This window comes from Solanum pennellii, chromosome 2, assembly GCF_001406875.1.
Source record: "Solanum pennellii chromosome 2, SPENNV200".
Taxonomy (NCBI): Eukaryota; Viridiplantae; Streptophyta; class Magnoliopsida; order Solanales; family Solanaceae; genus Solanum; species Solanum pennellii.
In genome coordinates, this window is record NC_028638.1 from 28,951,189 (window position 1) to 28,968,524 (window position 17,336).

At 31.8% G+C, this 17,336-nt stretch overlaps 1 pseudogene; it reads left to right on the top strand.

The window, feature by feature from the left end:
- Window positions 1–14,819, top strand: part of LOC107011575 — a 19,297-nt pseudogene extending 4,478 nt beyond the window's left edge.
- The last annotated feature ends 2,517 nt before the right edge of the window (window positions 14,820–17,336 follow it).

Consider the following 17,336-nt stretch of genomic DNA (forward strand, 5'->3'; position numbering starts at 1 on the left):
TATATATATATATATATATATATATATATATATATATATATCTTTTTCGCTTCCTACTTTTTTGCTTCCTTTTCTTTTTTTCATTTCTTTTTTGTCTTTTTCATTGGTTAATTTTTCTTCTTTATTTATTCTTATTTATTTACTAGTTCTCAACACGTGAATATCACTATTATGTATTTATTTAAATTACTTCTATGCATATTTTGCATAAATTATTCAAGTATTATCAAACTCATCAAGTATTAATAGAAAATTTTCAATTAAACAACACTTAAAAGTACAAAACACGGAAATAAAGAATTTTCTTTTCATAACAATGCAAAATAATACATAATTACAAAAAAATATGGGTTGCGTACCAATCAATTTTAGACAACCATACTGTAATCCCAAAATGAAAAAGAAAAACATAAAATCATAATCTAACATAAGAAAGATCTAAAGAAATATATAAGTCATATCTTATACTGTTAAGTTTAACAGTTGAACTATTTTTTTAGAAAACTTCTCTTTTAATTTCATAATGAAGCTATTTGTTCTTCTCCTCAGTTAGCTTTTTAACGAGTTGTATTCATATCATAAATCTAAGAAGAAGAAAAGAGAATAGTAGATGATAAAAGAAAAAAATTTGATGACCTAGGAAGCAAGTAACTGGTATTTATAGTGATATTTGATTGTCCTTTCACCTACCAAAAATTTTTAATGGCGCACATTGAATCATGATAGATAAATTTATTTTAATTTCAAAAAATTCAAAGAATCACAAAATTTGAAGAGTTTCATACATTATTGTTTTATGATAGATAAATTTATGTTAATTTCAAAATTAAAAGAATTACAAAATTCGAAGAGTTCCATACATTATTGTTTTCTACTCTAATTTAATTCAACCTAATTAATTATAATTATAATGTCATAACTAAAAAATATAAAGTGTAGTCGTTGGACTTCATATTCTATCATCATGTAATTAACTATTAGTATTTTTAAAAAATTAATTTATTTTAATTAAGTGGAGTCAAAATGGTAATTCTACTTTTAAGGTTAGAGCTTCCCACTTATAATAATATATAATAATTAATTATTATTTATAATAATATGATAATGATAATTAAAAAGTTGAAGGACATTTTCTTAATCCAACTTTAGACAAAGCATCTTCCCACATAAAATATAAAATATAATAAAAATTATATAATATGATAATAAAAAATAAAATAATAATAATATAATATATGAATGGTATATGATATGATGATTGATACATTATTTTTATTTATCATAACTTTTAAAATTCTTCCGTTATGAGAGTTATGATTAAGATTAAAAATAATATCAATGTACTCATTTATCAAGAAAATAATAATTTAATTATTAAAGGGCTAAAGAACTTAAATTCTGTCATTATGTAATTAAAATATTTGTATTAATTAAATGATTAATCCAATTTTAAGTTAGTAAAAGGGCAAAATGGTAATTCATTTTTTTACTTTGGATCTTTCCAATAATACTAGTTTTCAGAAACGTGTGTTGCACGTTTATTCCAAATAATAATGCATGCATATCATATTTTTCACGCAACCAATAAATTTTAAAAGTTCAGAAATTGATATTGTAGAACATAAAAAATGTTATAAAGAAATAAGATATTTTTACCAAATAAATATAGTTAATTATTGAATTATCACATATAATTATAGTTATACACTATAGCTTGTCCTATATTTATGATTTATATGATGCCACCAAAATTGAGAGAAGGAAAAAATGACGTATAATTTTCAGAAACGTGTGTTGCACGTTTATTCCAAATAATAATGTCTGCATACAATATTTTTCACGCAATCAATAAATTTTAAAAGTTCAGAAATTGATACTGTACAACATAAAAAAGTTATAAAGAAATAAGAGTCTTACCAAATATAGTTTATCACTGAATTATCACATATAATTATAGTTATACACTATATCTTGTCCTATATTTATGATTTATATGATGCCCCTAAAACTGAGAGAAGGAAAAAATGACATAAACACAACTAAATATGGTTAAAACACATATGAAGATTGAATCAAATAAAAGAAAAGATTTTGAAATTAATAATTAAATACTACCATTTCTTATGATTTATAAGATATTACCGAATGCATAATTTATAGTTTGCAGTCCAATTTTTTCCTTCATTCAATATGAGAGAATGGAAGATGAAGTTTTAAAATTTAATTTGTAGAAATTAAATGAAAAGTGTTGATCTTTGATCTTTCATCTTTGTTAATGTTTTTCTCATTTTATTGCAATTAAAAGTCGATTCAAATTTTTACTTTTAACATCTTTTCACTTTTAGTATTTAGTATAATATATATGATATTGTTTACTATTTAACTAGTTAGATATTTAATTTAGCATAGAGGTAAAATGATAATCAAGTTTACACTTAAAAGCATAATGAAACTTAGCATACCTAATTTGTACAAGTCACTTAAAGCATAACGAAACTTAGCATACCTAATTTGCACAAGTCAAACAAGATGAAATAAAAATTTAACATGAGAAGCTATACTACATAGTCCTTTAAGAGAAGAGTATCAACAACAACTTGCTTCACTTATTGAAATTTTAATCTTATTTATTAATTATTTTGTTTACTCTTATTTATTAATTATTTGTATCACATAAACAACAAAGTCGGTGTAAAACTTATGACTTTACTTTATAGTATAACTTTCTGAATACAATATTTGAGTCATCATCCTTCGCACTACATACTTAAAAGCATATGAAACACTACTTTAAAGAATTTCTAATTCATAATTTAATCTCACATCTTCTCTGTTGAAGAAGCAGAATTACCAAAAAGAAAACTCATGACATATAATTCAAGAGATTAGCCTATCAAAAGACCAAAATAATTGCAACTCAACAAACCTATTTATCAAAATATACAAAGCGAGAAAAATAAATGGTTAATTTATACAAAAAAAAAATGAAGAGATTTTCAGCAAGACAATTGCAAGGAATATTAGTAAAAATGTATAGGACACAATTATTATCACAACCCATCCTAAAAGAAGTATCATATAAACCCAAAAATAATTAACATATATTAATACATAAATTATGGGAGTACAATTGTCATATTTCTAATACCCAAATAAAGTTTCATACAATTATCAAAACCCAAAGAAGCATAATATTTTTTGCACCAACTTTGTCATACCTGGAACGACTTGCTAGGGAAAGGATCAATTCGGCATCAAAATAGACACTTATGAAAAGGTTTTCAAATCTAAAAGGATTACTGAGAAGTGAAGGAGAAGGGCAATTATATATGCTTGAAGAAACAAATATATAAAATTGTCTTATGATTGCTTTTCTAATATTGTTTTCTGTCAAGAAATTAGATGTTTGAGTGATAATTTAATTGATCAATGTATATATTTTTCTATGCAAATGTATAAATTTTTGTAAAGAATATGAAAAAGCTATTACTAACATGGAAGATGAAAGAGACAAAACATTAAAATTGAAATAAATACCGGTGTTAACTAAGTAATTCAAACATTTAATAATTATGGGAAGATGGAACAATTTCTACATTCAAATTCAATGTAGAAAATGAATGGTTTTCTGTTTAAAAGTTTTTTTTTAAAATCTTTTTTATTTTTAATGTAGAACAAAATTGTTAATAAAAATTTGTATGGATATTTTCGTAATTCAACTTTGAACTTGGAGGCTTCCCATTTATAATAATACATGATATGATTATTCTTTATTAATTCAAATTGACTCCTTTTTATGATTAATTTTACTTTTTTCTCCATTCATTCTTCTTTATTCACTAATTCTTTATTAATTCAAATTAACTTCTTTTCATCATTAATTTTTAGTTATTTTTTTTACTTTCTCTTGCACTAATTATTAATCTTTTGATATGTTGCATGTTTATTTTTATCAATTAATGAGTACTAAATTGTGAACGTCAAATAAATTTTAGTAAGAATATATTTAAATAATATTTTAAAAAAATTTCAGTTTTAAAAATGATGAATATTATTACTAGAGTTTTTTTTTTAAAAAAAAGTTAAAGGTTCTTTCTATGTTAACCAACGTTTTTCTAATAATTAAGATGACTAGGCTGAAATTATAATTTTTTTTCGTTCCCTACTATATATCTCCAATAACACATAAAGTCAACATAATATATTATGTTAATACTATTATATCGTTTATTGAAGCTCAAATTTTAATCTGAAAAAACTTTTTTTCTCAAAGTTTCAGCTAATAAGACATCTAATTCCAAAAAGAAAATAAAAAATGAATTATTTAGTTATCTTTAATCTCAGAATATCTAAAAGAAAATATCACTAACATGCATATTTGATCAATTTGTATATAAAAATAAAATAAAAATCAGTAATCCGAATTGTGACCCAAAATTAAAAGCAATCAATCCTTTTATCTTACTTGAATATTGTGGCACCCACTACCTCCAAATCCAAAATCCACCCCTAGTTAACGGACACGTCTATCCTTGCAAGGGTAGTGATGCAAGTAAGTGGGGTTCTACAACTCTAAATATGGAATAATCAAACTCAGAATTGGGATGAGTATGTTAGTGTACCAGCTGATAACTGTGACATTTATGGGCAGTGTCAGGCATATGGTTTGTGCAACAGTGGCAACTCTCCAATCTGCAGATGTCCGGATAAATTTGAACCGAAAGATCCAACAGAATGGGAAAGGGGAATTTGGTTTAAATGTTGTGTTAGAAAGACATCATTGAATTGCCAAAAGGAAGTAAAATTCTTGAAATATCCAGGCATCAAGATTCCAGACACTCGTTTTGCTTGGGACTGTCGAGGAATGACTCTAAATGCATGCGAGGAATTGTGCTTGAGAAACTGCTCATGTATGGCTTATGCAAATCCAGACATAACAGGGACAAATGAAGGCTGCTTGCTTTGGTTTAATGAGCTGATGGACATCAGAGAGTTTGGTGCTAGTGGGCAAGATATCCATGTAAAGTTGGACGCTTCCGAGTTAGGTACAAATCTGTTTCTTCACCTTTTCATGTAAGGTAGTTAAGAATGCTACATTAGATTTTGAGCATTATTCTAGACCAAATTAAATGTCATGGAATGAGCAAGTTGAGGTTTCTCTACATTAAACAAAACGAAACAAAACAGATTTCCTTCTTATGAAACTTGATGAGTTTATTTAATTTGATCCTCAGGTAACTCCAGTATAGAAAAAGTAAAGATATTGAGTATCAGCTTGCCCGTGGCAGCATTAGGTCTGCTCTTAGCTCTATGCTTAATCTTGTACGTATGGCGCAAGAAGAAGGATCAGAATCAGCAACATTTTAGCAAAGGTAAACTAGAGGTTTTTGCTCCTTTTGAATTAGTGGTACCTTTTTTCTGGAGTCACATTTGGTAAATATCAGAATTTTTCTCTTCACATCTAATTAAGTTCTTATTTTAACAGGAAGAGGAACAAAAAGCTCTGAAATGTTCTCCACTAACGAAAGCAAAGATGGAGAGCTACATTTACCGTTGTTTGATTTTGAAACTATATCTCATGCTACCAATAACTTTCGCTGAGCAACAAGCTTGGAGAGGGTGGTTTTGGACCTGTTTACAAGGTAACAATGTTACACAAACTTTTTCTGTATCATCCAAACAAACTAATAAGATCAGCAGCCATGGAAACTCAGCAATGTAATGGCGACTTTCAAGAAGAGATACAGATATTTTGGTGGAATGCTCAACTGATTCCATTTTCCGAACACCCAAAGCATATATACATAGCATGAAAAAGATATCCAACCTATCTTAACTGACTTCAAATTGATAGCTAAGCAACATCTAAGGTAGGCATCTAACTACCTAATATTTAACAAACTAACTACTGCTTACAATAATTATAATTACAAATATATATATTTAATACCTCTATCTATAATTGTAATTACAAATATATATCCCAATACCCTCCTTAAGTTGGAGGTGAGGTTGTCAAGCCACTTGGTGAGTACAGCAGAATGTTTGCCAAGTGACAGTCAACCTTAATGTGTTCTGTTCATTCACGGGATACAGGATTTCTTGCTATATGTATGGCATACTGTGTCACAGAACAACCTGCACAACCAAGTAATCTCTCCAACCAGTTTTTAGAGGGATTAGTATTCAGCTTCTGCTGATGATATGGAAATTGTTTCTTCCTTCAAAGATTTCCATATTATAGGTCTGTTTCCTAGAAATACAAGGTAACCACTAATTGATCTCCTAGATTCGGGACATGTGGCCCTATCTGAATCACAGTACCCAATTATGGTGCAGTCAGGATCATTTGAGAGAAAAATGCCAAGTGTAGCATATGTCTTGAGATATCTGAGCAAATGAAAGGTGCTTGTGGGTGGGGTTCCCTTGGATTTTGCATGAACTGTCTTTGATATTGGACATTATAGGCAATTTCAAGCTTAGTGTTTGTCAAGAAATTTAACTTCCCTATTAACTTTCTACAAAAGGAAAGATATGATATTGCTGGACATTCCTTATCTTTTCGTTTTACGGTAGAGATCAAGAGAAGTGAAGCTGCCGAAACTAAGACAATCATACTCCTTCAAGTCACCATCGAACTTCCTTTGTGTGATAATGACTCCATCCGTTCAGTATAGAACTTCCAAACCCAAAATATAGTGTAACCTGCCATGTTGGTAATCCTTAAGCTACACAATTTCTCCTGAGTCAGTTCCTGTGATGATAACATCATCTACATACACTGAAATATACATTGCGGAAAAGTGTTTTATGTAGAACAAGGAGTAATTTCCAGAGAGTGAGTGTACCCTCTGCCCTCCGAAACATAATACATTAGCTAGTTTGCCATGCCACGGCCTACTTGCTTGTATGAGACCTTAGAGTGACTTGTTTAGCTTCCATGTAGACTTCTACATGTAAATAAATACCCATGGAGAAATCCATTATTTTCATCAAATAGAGAAATAAGGCTCTGATAGTAGTCATCTGAACAACTAGTGAGAAATTTTGTGTAATTAATCCTTCTTGTTGAGTATAACCTTTGACGACCAGCCTGTCATTAAACCTCTCAATACACCCATCTGCCTCATGTTTCATTTTATATACCCATTTACAGCCTACAACTTCCTTTCCACTGGCAGGGAGACAACTTTCATTGCTGCTTGTCAAGCAAGGAGCAACACTGCCTCTTCATAGAAAGTTGGCTCATTGTTAGTGTAAACAGTTTGAACCAAAAGCAGATTATCAGGAGCCAGATGATTTAGCTATTAGTAAAGAAAGATATCTCTAGAAACTCTTAAATTGTAGATATTTTGTAGTAAATAAGTCTTTTGATTTAAAAATGAGTTGTGTGTGCATAGTCTGGTGTGGAATATTTTACTTATTGTATGCTTGTAATTCTCACATTTTATTTATATATAGACCTTATGTGATGAAACAGCTAGAGTGAAATATAGAACTCAAAGAAAAACTTCAACCTTTCCTATATTCATTTCATCTTCCTTTTCTTCTTAACATGATATCAGAGCCTATTTCCTTAGGGATTTGAATAAAATTTTGTTTGTTTCGATCATCTACTTACTATGTTTTCTTAAATTTGATTGCTGGAAAAATTCATGGCACCTGAAAATCAACCAACGATAAGTCCTCCAACTTTTACCGGAGAGAACTATCACATTCAGATCATCAAGATGAAAGCTTTGTTAGGAAAAATACTACAATATTGATATTAGAATGGAATTATAAAATAATAAATAACTTATATCAAACACCGTGTCGTGGCAAGCCACTGCCTTGAAAGCGATTTCTGTTCGACTCCGGTGAAAATCGCTGCAGCCGGTCGCTCCCCAAGGTTGCACAGTTACTATCAAACATGTGCCCTCGTGGTTAAGAGTTTGGAGGTTGCTCAAAACCAATTGCCCAAAAAATATTCTAAGGATAAGAAGAGGGAGAAAAATGTTTTTTTCTCTTCTTTTTATTTATGTTGGTAGTGTGTATTATTTAGCTTTCACAAAGGCACTATTTTTATAGGAAATTTCTATTTTAGAGTCAACAGTTAATTTCATAACGCATTGAAAATGTTAATGGCATTAAATGCCATTACATCACATTCTACAGAATCTCTCGTTTTTTATTTTGGAACAGAAAATTTATTCTGTATGTAACATATTTTATTTTGTGTTCTTTGCATTACAATAAATGAATAAGTGAGTATTAATATCACAATCCCCCACTAATGCAAAGACAAATGGTAAGAACAAATTTTGGACAAAAGGAAGAGATATGTACTTAAGTGTCAATAACTTTCAATTTGAATTGACACGTAGTGATATGAGGCAACAACTTATTATCCACAAAGTGAAGAACTCTTGAACTGAGCGGATATGAATTGAGACCCTCATAACACATACCATATCCTTAAATTTTAAGCAACCTCCGCGATACAAACAATGTGCTTTTATGGTCATGCACACACACCTTGGGTCTTATGAGTGCTCTAGAAAGACGACCCAAGTCTTTCATAAAAGGCAACCACACCTTTACACTCACGTAGGTGACTCCATCAAGTCTATCTCAAATAGTCCACCTTACGGCTATAGAATCATTAAGAGCAAAATAAGCTCAACCTTATAAAACACTGCCTTACGCCATAGGGATAGAAAATGTGGTGTATATTGAGGCCTAACAGGTCCACCACATTACCTCAATCAATGGGCTTTAGCCCCATCCCCCTCGACGTTTCAATGATTATTTTCCTTGTCAAGCCCTTTGTCATAGGATTCGCCAAATTTCTTTCGGACTTTACATATTCCAATGAAATAACACCCAGTTTCAACAACTGTTTAACTGCACCATGTCTCATATGTCTCTTTTTTCCATTGTATACACTATTTTTGGCGATTCCAATTGCTGCTTGTGAGTCACAATGAAGAGAAACTGGTGAAGCTTGTCTTCCCCACAAAGGCATATCTGCTAAAAGATTTCTCAGCCACTCAGCTTCTTGCCCTGCCAACTCGAGAGCAATGAAATCTGATTCCATGGTAGAACGTGCTATACACTTCTGTTTGGAAGATTTCCATGAAATAGCACCTGCACCCAAAGTAAACACATAGCCACTGCTGGAGCTAACATAATCATTGTCAGTTACCCAATTTGCATCACAAAACCCTTTAAAATAGCAGGAAATTTGTTAAAATGCAAACACCAATTCATAGTACCTCTCAAATACCTTAATAAGCGATGAAGAGCATTCCGGTGTTCACTACTGGGATTATGAGTATATCTAGTCAATCTACTAACAGCATAAGCTATACCAGACCAATTATAGTTCATGAGAAACATTACACTCCCAATTATTTTAGCATATTCAATTTGAGAAACACTAGCTTCTTTATTCTTCTTCAAGTGTATGCTAGGATCATAAGGAGTTCTCAGCGGAACTACATCAAAACAATTAAACTTTTTCAACATTTTTTCAATATAATGAGATTGACACAAAGAGAAACCATTAGGAGTTCTTTTGATTTTAACTCCCAAAATCACATCTGCTTCACGAAGGTCTTTCATTTCAAATTTAGAAGACAAAAAGTTCTTAGTCTCATTAATAACATTCACATTAGGACCAAACATTAACATGTCATCTACATTTAAACATATAATGGCACAATCTGAACCTATCATCTTAGAATAAACACATGTATCAGATGAATTTACAACAAAGTCATTATCCACTAATGTGATATTAAATTTTTCATACCATTGTTTAGGTGCTTGTTTTAGTCCATACAAGGACTTTCTCTGTTTGCATACTTTATCCTTTTGTCCTGGAACCACAAAACCCTCAGGTTGAGTCATATAGATCTCTTCCTCTAAATCACCATTTAGAAATGCAGTTTTAACAATCATTTGATGTACCACTAAATCATGAATAGCGGCTAAAGCAATAAGAGTTCTAATGGTCGCTATTTTAGTCACAGGAGAATAAGTATCAAAGTAATCAACGTCTTTCTTTTGGTTAAAACCCCTAATCACAAGTCTAGCCTTATATTTATCAATTGTACCATCAGGTCTTAATTTCTTATTAAATATCCACTTGCTACTTATGGGTTTACAACCTTTAGGCAAATCATGCAAGTCCCAAGTGTGATTAGAAAATATATAGTCTAACTCACTTTTAATAGCCTCTTTCCAAAATACAACATTCTATTGATCTCAGTGCTTCATCATAAGTCTTAGGATCTTCTTCTATTAAATACATAGACACTAATTCATCATTTAAAACATTAATATCATAATTTTCAGTTAAGAAAGTAGTGATAAAATCAGGACCAAAACTTTTCTCAATTCTACGTCTCTTACTCCTTCTAAGTTCTTTTTCATGTTCATTAGAAATAACTCTAGAAGAAGGTACAACATGAGAATTAATAAACATAGATGTAGAATCATTATTTATTATATCACTCGGCACATTATTTTTTAAAGGAAAAATATGCTCAAAAAATTCTGCATCTCTAGATTCACAAATAGAATAATAATTTAGAGACATAAATCTATATGCAACACTATTTTGAGCATAACCAATAAAGACAACATTAGAAGTCTTAGAACCAACATTTACTCATTTAAAATCAGGTAGACCAACCTTACCCAAACACCCACACACTTTCAAAAATTTCAAACTAGGAGCAAATCCTTTCCACAACTCATATGAGGTCTTGTCTAACTTATTATGCAGGACTCTATTAATAATATAACATGCAGACAGGACTGCTTCTCCCCACATATAGTCAGATAGACCAGAGCTTAAAAGCATAGGCTTCATCATTTCTTTAAGGGTTCTATTTTTCCGTTCGGCTACACCATTTTGTTGGGGAGTACAGGGAGCACTAAACTCATGTATAATACCATTTTTCTCACAAAAATCCTCTAGAGTTTTAGTACTATATTCACCACCCCTATCAGATCTAATTCTCTTTATTTTCCTGTCTAATTGATTTTCCACTTCTGCTTTGAATTTCAAAAACATGCTTTCAGCTTCATCTTTAGACTTAAGAAGATATACCTTGGTGTATCTAGAAAATTCATCAACAAAAATAATGTAATACTTTTTCCCACCTTTGCTAACAGTGTTCTTGAAATCTGCTAAATCTGAATGTATTAGTTCAAGTAATTCAGTCTTTCTACTAATAACAGATTTGAAAGGTTTCTTGGCGTGCTTTGCTTCTACACACATGACATTTAAAAAAATCATCAGTTTTTATCATAGGAATTAATTTCATTTTCCTAAGTCTTTTAATAGAAGCAGTATTGACATGACCTAGTCTACCATGCCACAAATTGATAGACTCAACAATATAAGCAGAATTTGAAATACTTTCATTATTGACAATCTCTTGAACAATGTTAAATACAAATAATTCTCCACTAAGATATCCCTTCCCAACAAAGTCTCCTCCGCAAGAAATAATTATTTTATCAGCTTCAAAACAAGTTTAAGGCCTGCTTTGTTGAGAAGTGCTCTGGAAACTAAGTTTCTACGGAGGGAGGGAACATGCAAAACATTTTTCAAGGATAATGTCTTTCCGGAAGTTAATTTAAGTAAAACTTTTCCTTTACCCATTACTAAAGCAGTAGTGGAGTTACCCATATATACACACTCTCCATCAGTGGAATCCTCAAAGTCATGGAATAACTCTATATTGGAACAGAAATGCCTTGAAGTGCCTGTGTCTAGTACCCAGTCAATCTTGTTAGCCACCAGATTTGCCTCAACGACTACAACAATAATCACTTCATTATCCTCAGCAAGATTGGATTTGGACATCACTTTGTCCTTCCTGCTTTGAGTCTTGCCCTTTTCTTTGATAGCACCTGGCAGCTCTGTGACCAACTTTTCCACAAATAAAACAAGAGCCCTTAAATTTTTGAATTTGACTCTCCGGCTTGTTGAATTGATTTTTCTTCTTCATAAGTTCCTTTTTCGAGACTTTCTTTTGTTTGCGTTTCAACCTGTCTTTCACAACAGTACCAGAAGATTCAACAAGATTAGCTTTAGAAGAATTAAGAGAAAGTTCTTTCATCTTATCTTTGAGACAGTTCACCTCTTCAGTCTTCATATGACTAATAAGTTTTCGAAGGGTTAAGTTCTTTTTCTTATGTTTTAATTGGTTTCTATAATCACTCCAAGATGGTGGAAATTTTTCAAGCAAAACATTAGCCTAAAGTATCTCACACATCTTCATGTCCTCGTTGAGAACATCAGCAGTCAAGTTCTCATATTCATGAACTTGTTCCAATTATTTGCTTATTATCAACCATTTGGAATTTAATCCATTGTCCGACAACATATTTTTTCTTTCCTGCATCATCAGCGCCATATTTCTTTTCCAAACTATCTCATATTTCTTTAGAAGATTTATAGGTAACAAATAAATCAAATAAAGGATTAGTCATGTGATTTAGCAAATGCCCTGTGACAGTTTTATTATCCTTTTAAAACTTCTTTTTAACAACATCATCAACAGTTATAACATTGCTAGAATCAGTAGTAATGTTAGAACCATTCATAGAAGGTTCTTTAAATAAAGCATAATCAACTTTTAATTGTTCAAAGAAAATTAAAAGTTTTTGTGACCATCGTTTAAAATTATTTCCATCCAAAGGCTCAAGTTTTGACAAATCATTATAAGTTTTGTTCAAAGAAATAGCCATTATCTATATTGTATGTTAGAAACTCGCTTTCAAATTGTTAGGAAAAATACTACAATATTGATATTAGAATGGCATTATAAAATAATAAATAACTTATATCAAACACTTTGTCGTGGCAAGCCACTGCCTTGAAAGCGATTTCGGCTAGACTCCGGTGCAAATCGCTGCTGCTTGCTCCCCAAGGTTCCACAGTTACTCTCAAACACGTGCACTCGTGGTGAAGAGTTTGGAGGTTGCTCAAAACCGATTGCCCAAAAAATATTATAAGGATAAGAAGAGGGAGGAGAATGTTTTTTTCTCTTCTTTTTATTTATGTTGGTAGTGTGTATTATTTAGCTTTCACAAAGGCAATATTTATATAGGAAATTTCTATTTTAGAGTAAACAGTTAATTTCATAACGCACTGTGAATGTTAATGGCATTAAATGCCATTACATCACATTCTACAGAAACTCTAGTTTTTTTGTTTTGGAACGGAAAATTTATTCTCTTTGTGACATATTTTATTTTGTGTTCTTTGCATTACAACAAATTAATAAGTGAGTATTATTATCACAAGCTTATCTAAAGGCTCTCAACTTATGGGAGAACCTGTGTTCAGCCATTGAGAATTATCTGTGCCTTAAAAAAGAAAACACAAGTAGACAAAGAAAACTTATCTGTCATTTTCCTATTTTAACTAAACAACAATGTCAAGATCTAGTTTATTATTTGTCAGTCAAATATTCTGGAAAAGCTCATTCAACTAAATTATCTTTGAAAACCTAGGGTGTATACAAAGATGGACAAGAAATTGCAGTAAAGAGACTTTCAAGATATTCAGCACAGGGAACGGATGAGTTCAAGAATGAGGTTATCTTCATTGCTGAACTCCAACATCGGAATCTTGTGAAACTTCTTGGTTGTTGTATACAAGCAGAAGAAAAGATGTTGTTTTATGAGTACATGCTTGACAATAGCTTGGATTGGTTCCTTTTTGGTTGATTATCACTTCTCTCAACTCTTAACGCACTTCGATTTTCATTAATCATATCTTGAAATAGTTCAATCATCAGATATTTGAAATGATCCTATTATAAGCTCTGGATTTTTGCAGATACAGATAGGAGGTCACTGCTTGATTGGCCTAAGTGCTTCCATATTATTAATGGAATTGCTCGCAGACTTCTCTATCTACAACAAGACTCTAGATTGCGGATAATACACAGAGATCTTAAGCCTAGCAATGTTTCGCTAGACACTGATATGAACTCGAAGATATCTGATTTTGTCATGGCAAGAACTTTCGGAGGAAATGAGAATGGAATCATGATAAAAAGAGTTGTTGGGACATAGTAATAATCTTTAAACCTATGAACTATTTGCAGTATGTTAAAAATCTACTTATTTTGTTTATCTGACTTATCCTACAGCGGCTACATGTCTCCGGAGTATGCAGAAGAAAGAAATTTTCAGTGAAATCAGATGTATTTAGCTTTGGATATCTAGTATTGAAGATTTTAAACAGAAAGAGAAATAGAGGGGTTCTTCCATCCAGACCATAACCATAATGTTCTAGGACATGTAGGTGCACTTCTTGTCTATCTTATATGTTAAGTAATATAAAACTTATAGCATCTAACTGCATAATATCAAATATTCAGGTCTATATCCTCTTCAAAGAAAGCAGGGTTACGAAGGTAATAGATGCACAACTAAGGCAGTCATGTAATCTTTCTGAAGTTCAAAGATCAGCACATGTAGGTCTATTATGTGTGCAGCAGTGTCCAGAAGATAGGCCGAGTATGGCATCAGTTGTGCTCATGTTGCGTAGTGATGTTGTACTACCCTTGCCGAAAGAGCCAGGATTTTTCAACGGAAGAAGCCAATCCACAGCCACCGAAGCAGACACTTCATCTAGCAAGCATGGCGAAACTTCTGTCAATGAATTAAGCATCAGACAATTGGATGCTAGATAGGAGATAAATTTTAGGCTACATTTGCTTAATTGTTGCTGTCATATAGCTGAATAACTAGTAGTTGTTCAACATGATTAGTAGACACTTAATTTGATGCATTACTATGAGTAATCCTAAATTCTAGCTGAGTTAACGACATAGGGTAGTTAAGTGTTTTGATGTCTTAAAATAAGAGGAATCTTATCAAATTATGCATCATAGAGGTAAAAGAGTATCTTCTAATATAAGAAGCTTCTTATTGTGGAAATAACATCCAATAGCAATATACTCCCATGTTCCGCTTGAGACAAAATTTAAGAAAATTGGTCAAACAATAAAAATTTGTATATATTCCTTCAATTTTCTCTCATAAGCTTGTCTGAAATATGAAATCGGTGCATCAAATTAGTTCTAACTCTTGGCCTTCTAATATTAGTACCTAATCGAAAAAGAAAGTGTCAGTCTTTTGCTGAATGCCTCTCAAAGTGAGAGAGTCTTTCCATTATATAGAGACAAAAAAGATTACACGTCCCTAAATATTTGACATTATCAGCTATTTTATCTCTACAAATATGCTATTCAATACCTCTAAATCTGCTTTGCTATCCCTCCAAATCTGCTATTCTATCACAATATTTATTCATTTGATTCTACAAAAAATCTATATGATCATGATAATTTATATCAATATCTAATTATAATAATCATACAATTATTTAGATGTCCATCATGCTAACATTCCCCCTCAAATTGATGTAGTCGATCAAGAAGCATCAATTTGCCAACTAGAAATTGATCGCGTTGTCGTGCCATGAATTTTTTAAACGCATCAGCTATTTGAAGATCACTGGACACATGTCGAAGAGCAATGACTCATTTATCTACAACTTGTCGTATATAATGACAATCTACTTCGATGTGTTTGATCCTTTCATGAAAAACTGGATTAGTAACAATCTGAATAGCACTAATTGTATTATCAACATGGAGAGGAGTGGGATGAGATTGAGGAAAAATCCAGTCTCAATATGTAATCCACGAAGCCATACATCCTCAGAGAAAGTAGTAGACATGGATCAATATTTCATCCTTTATTGAAGATTTTGACACACGATCTTGCTTTTTACCCTTTCAAGATATCAATGACTCTCCAAGAAACATGCACCAACCAGTGATTGAACGAAGAGTATCAGGACATCCCTCCCAGTCAAAATCACTAAAAGCATTAAGACGAATAGGAGAACCACTTGGAAAGAACAAACCACGAGTAGATGTTCCTAGAAGATACCGAATGATGCGACGAACAACCACCAAGTGGAGATGAGGGGGAGCTTGCATAAATTGACTAACTTGTTGAACGACAAAAGAGATATCAGGCTGAGTAATAGTAAGGTAATTTAGACTCCCAACTAATTGTCGAAACATAGTTGGATCAGGAAGAATATCGCCTTCCTCATAATGATACTTCACATTCAATTCCAATGGAGTATCTACGGAGGAGGAATCTTGAAGACCAGCCAAAGATTCAGATCCTGAGCATATATTTGTTGGTTTAGAAGCACACCTGAAGCAACATTATAAACTTCGTAACCCAAAAAATATGTAAGAGTACCAAGATCTTTCATATGAAAAGAATCTTTAAGATGTTGTTTGACGCTAGTGATTAGTGAAGAATCAGTTCCTATGATAACAATGTCATCTACATACACCACAAGAGGAATACAACATGTAGATGTTTTTTGAAGAAACAAAGACAAGTGATATTTGCTCTGCTAAAAAAACTGTAGCAAAGTAGATAGGAACTTATAAAACCAAGCTCTTGGAGTTTATTTTAATCCATACAAAGACCGCTTCAACTTGCATACATCTTATGTAGGCGATGAGAACAAACCAAGTGGAGGTTTCATATAAATATCTTCTTTAAGATCATCATGGAGAAAAACATTTTTGTGTGACAAAATGTTGCTCTTCACGCAGTAATTCCCTAAAGCAAACATCCAAAGAAGGAGACAGGTCACGATTCAACAAGTTAGAGCGAACACTCTCAAATTCAGAGCATAACTTAATCAAAAGTTGGTCTCACTTGCTATGCTCATGAAGAACCCGAATCACAGATAGAGATTCAGTAGGTATTTTGGCATAGACGTATCTGTAAATTCAGCCCATAGGTTCTGAAATCCAGAAAAATAATCCTGAACAGAAAGACCTCCTTGAGAATAATTAGCAATTTTATACTCTAACTGAAAATGTCTTGTGCTATTATCTTGGTTGTAAACCTTTTGTAAGTAATCCCATATGGCTTTAGATGTGTTGTACGACCCGAGATTAAGAAAAATAAGAGGGTGAATTGACCATATAATCCATGTCATCACCTGAGCATTTTTAATCTTCCATTCAATAGGTTTGTTGTATCAGTAGGAGCAGGATCACTTCCATCTATATGGACCCATAGTTCTTTGCCACTGACAAATAATTGACACTGAAACTGCCACGAAGAATAATTTTTTCTAGTAAAGCGAACAATGAAGGATTCAAAGTGATGTGAATTCATGTTTTAGAATAGTTATGAAAACTTCAAAGACTCATGATGCAACTAGAATGACCAAGAGCAAAAGTCCTAGGTAGTAGGACTGATTGTCGACAAAAGGT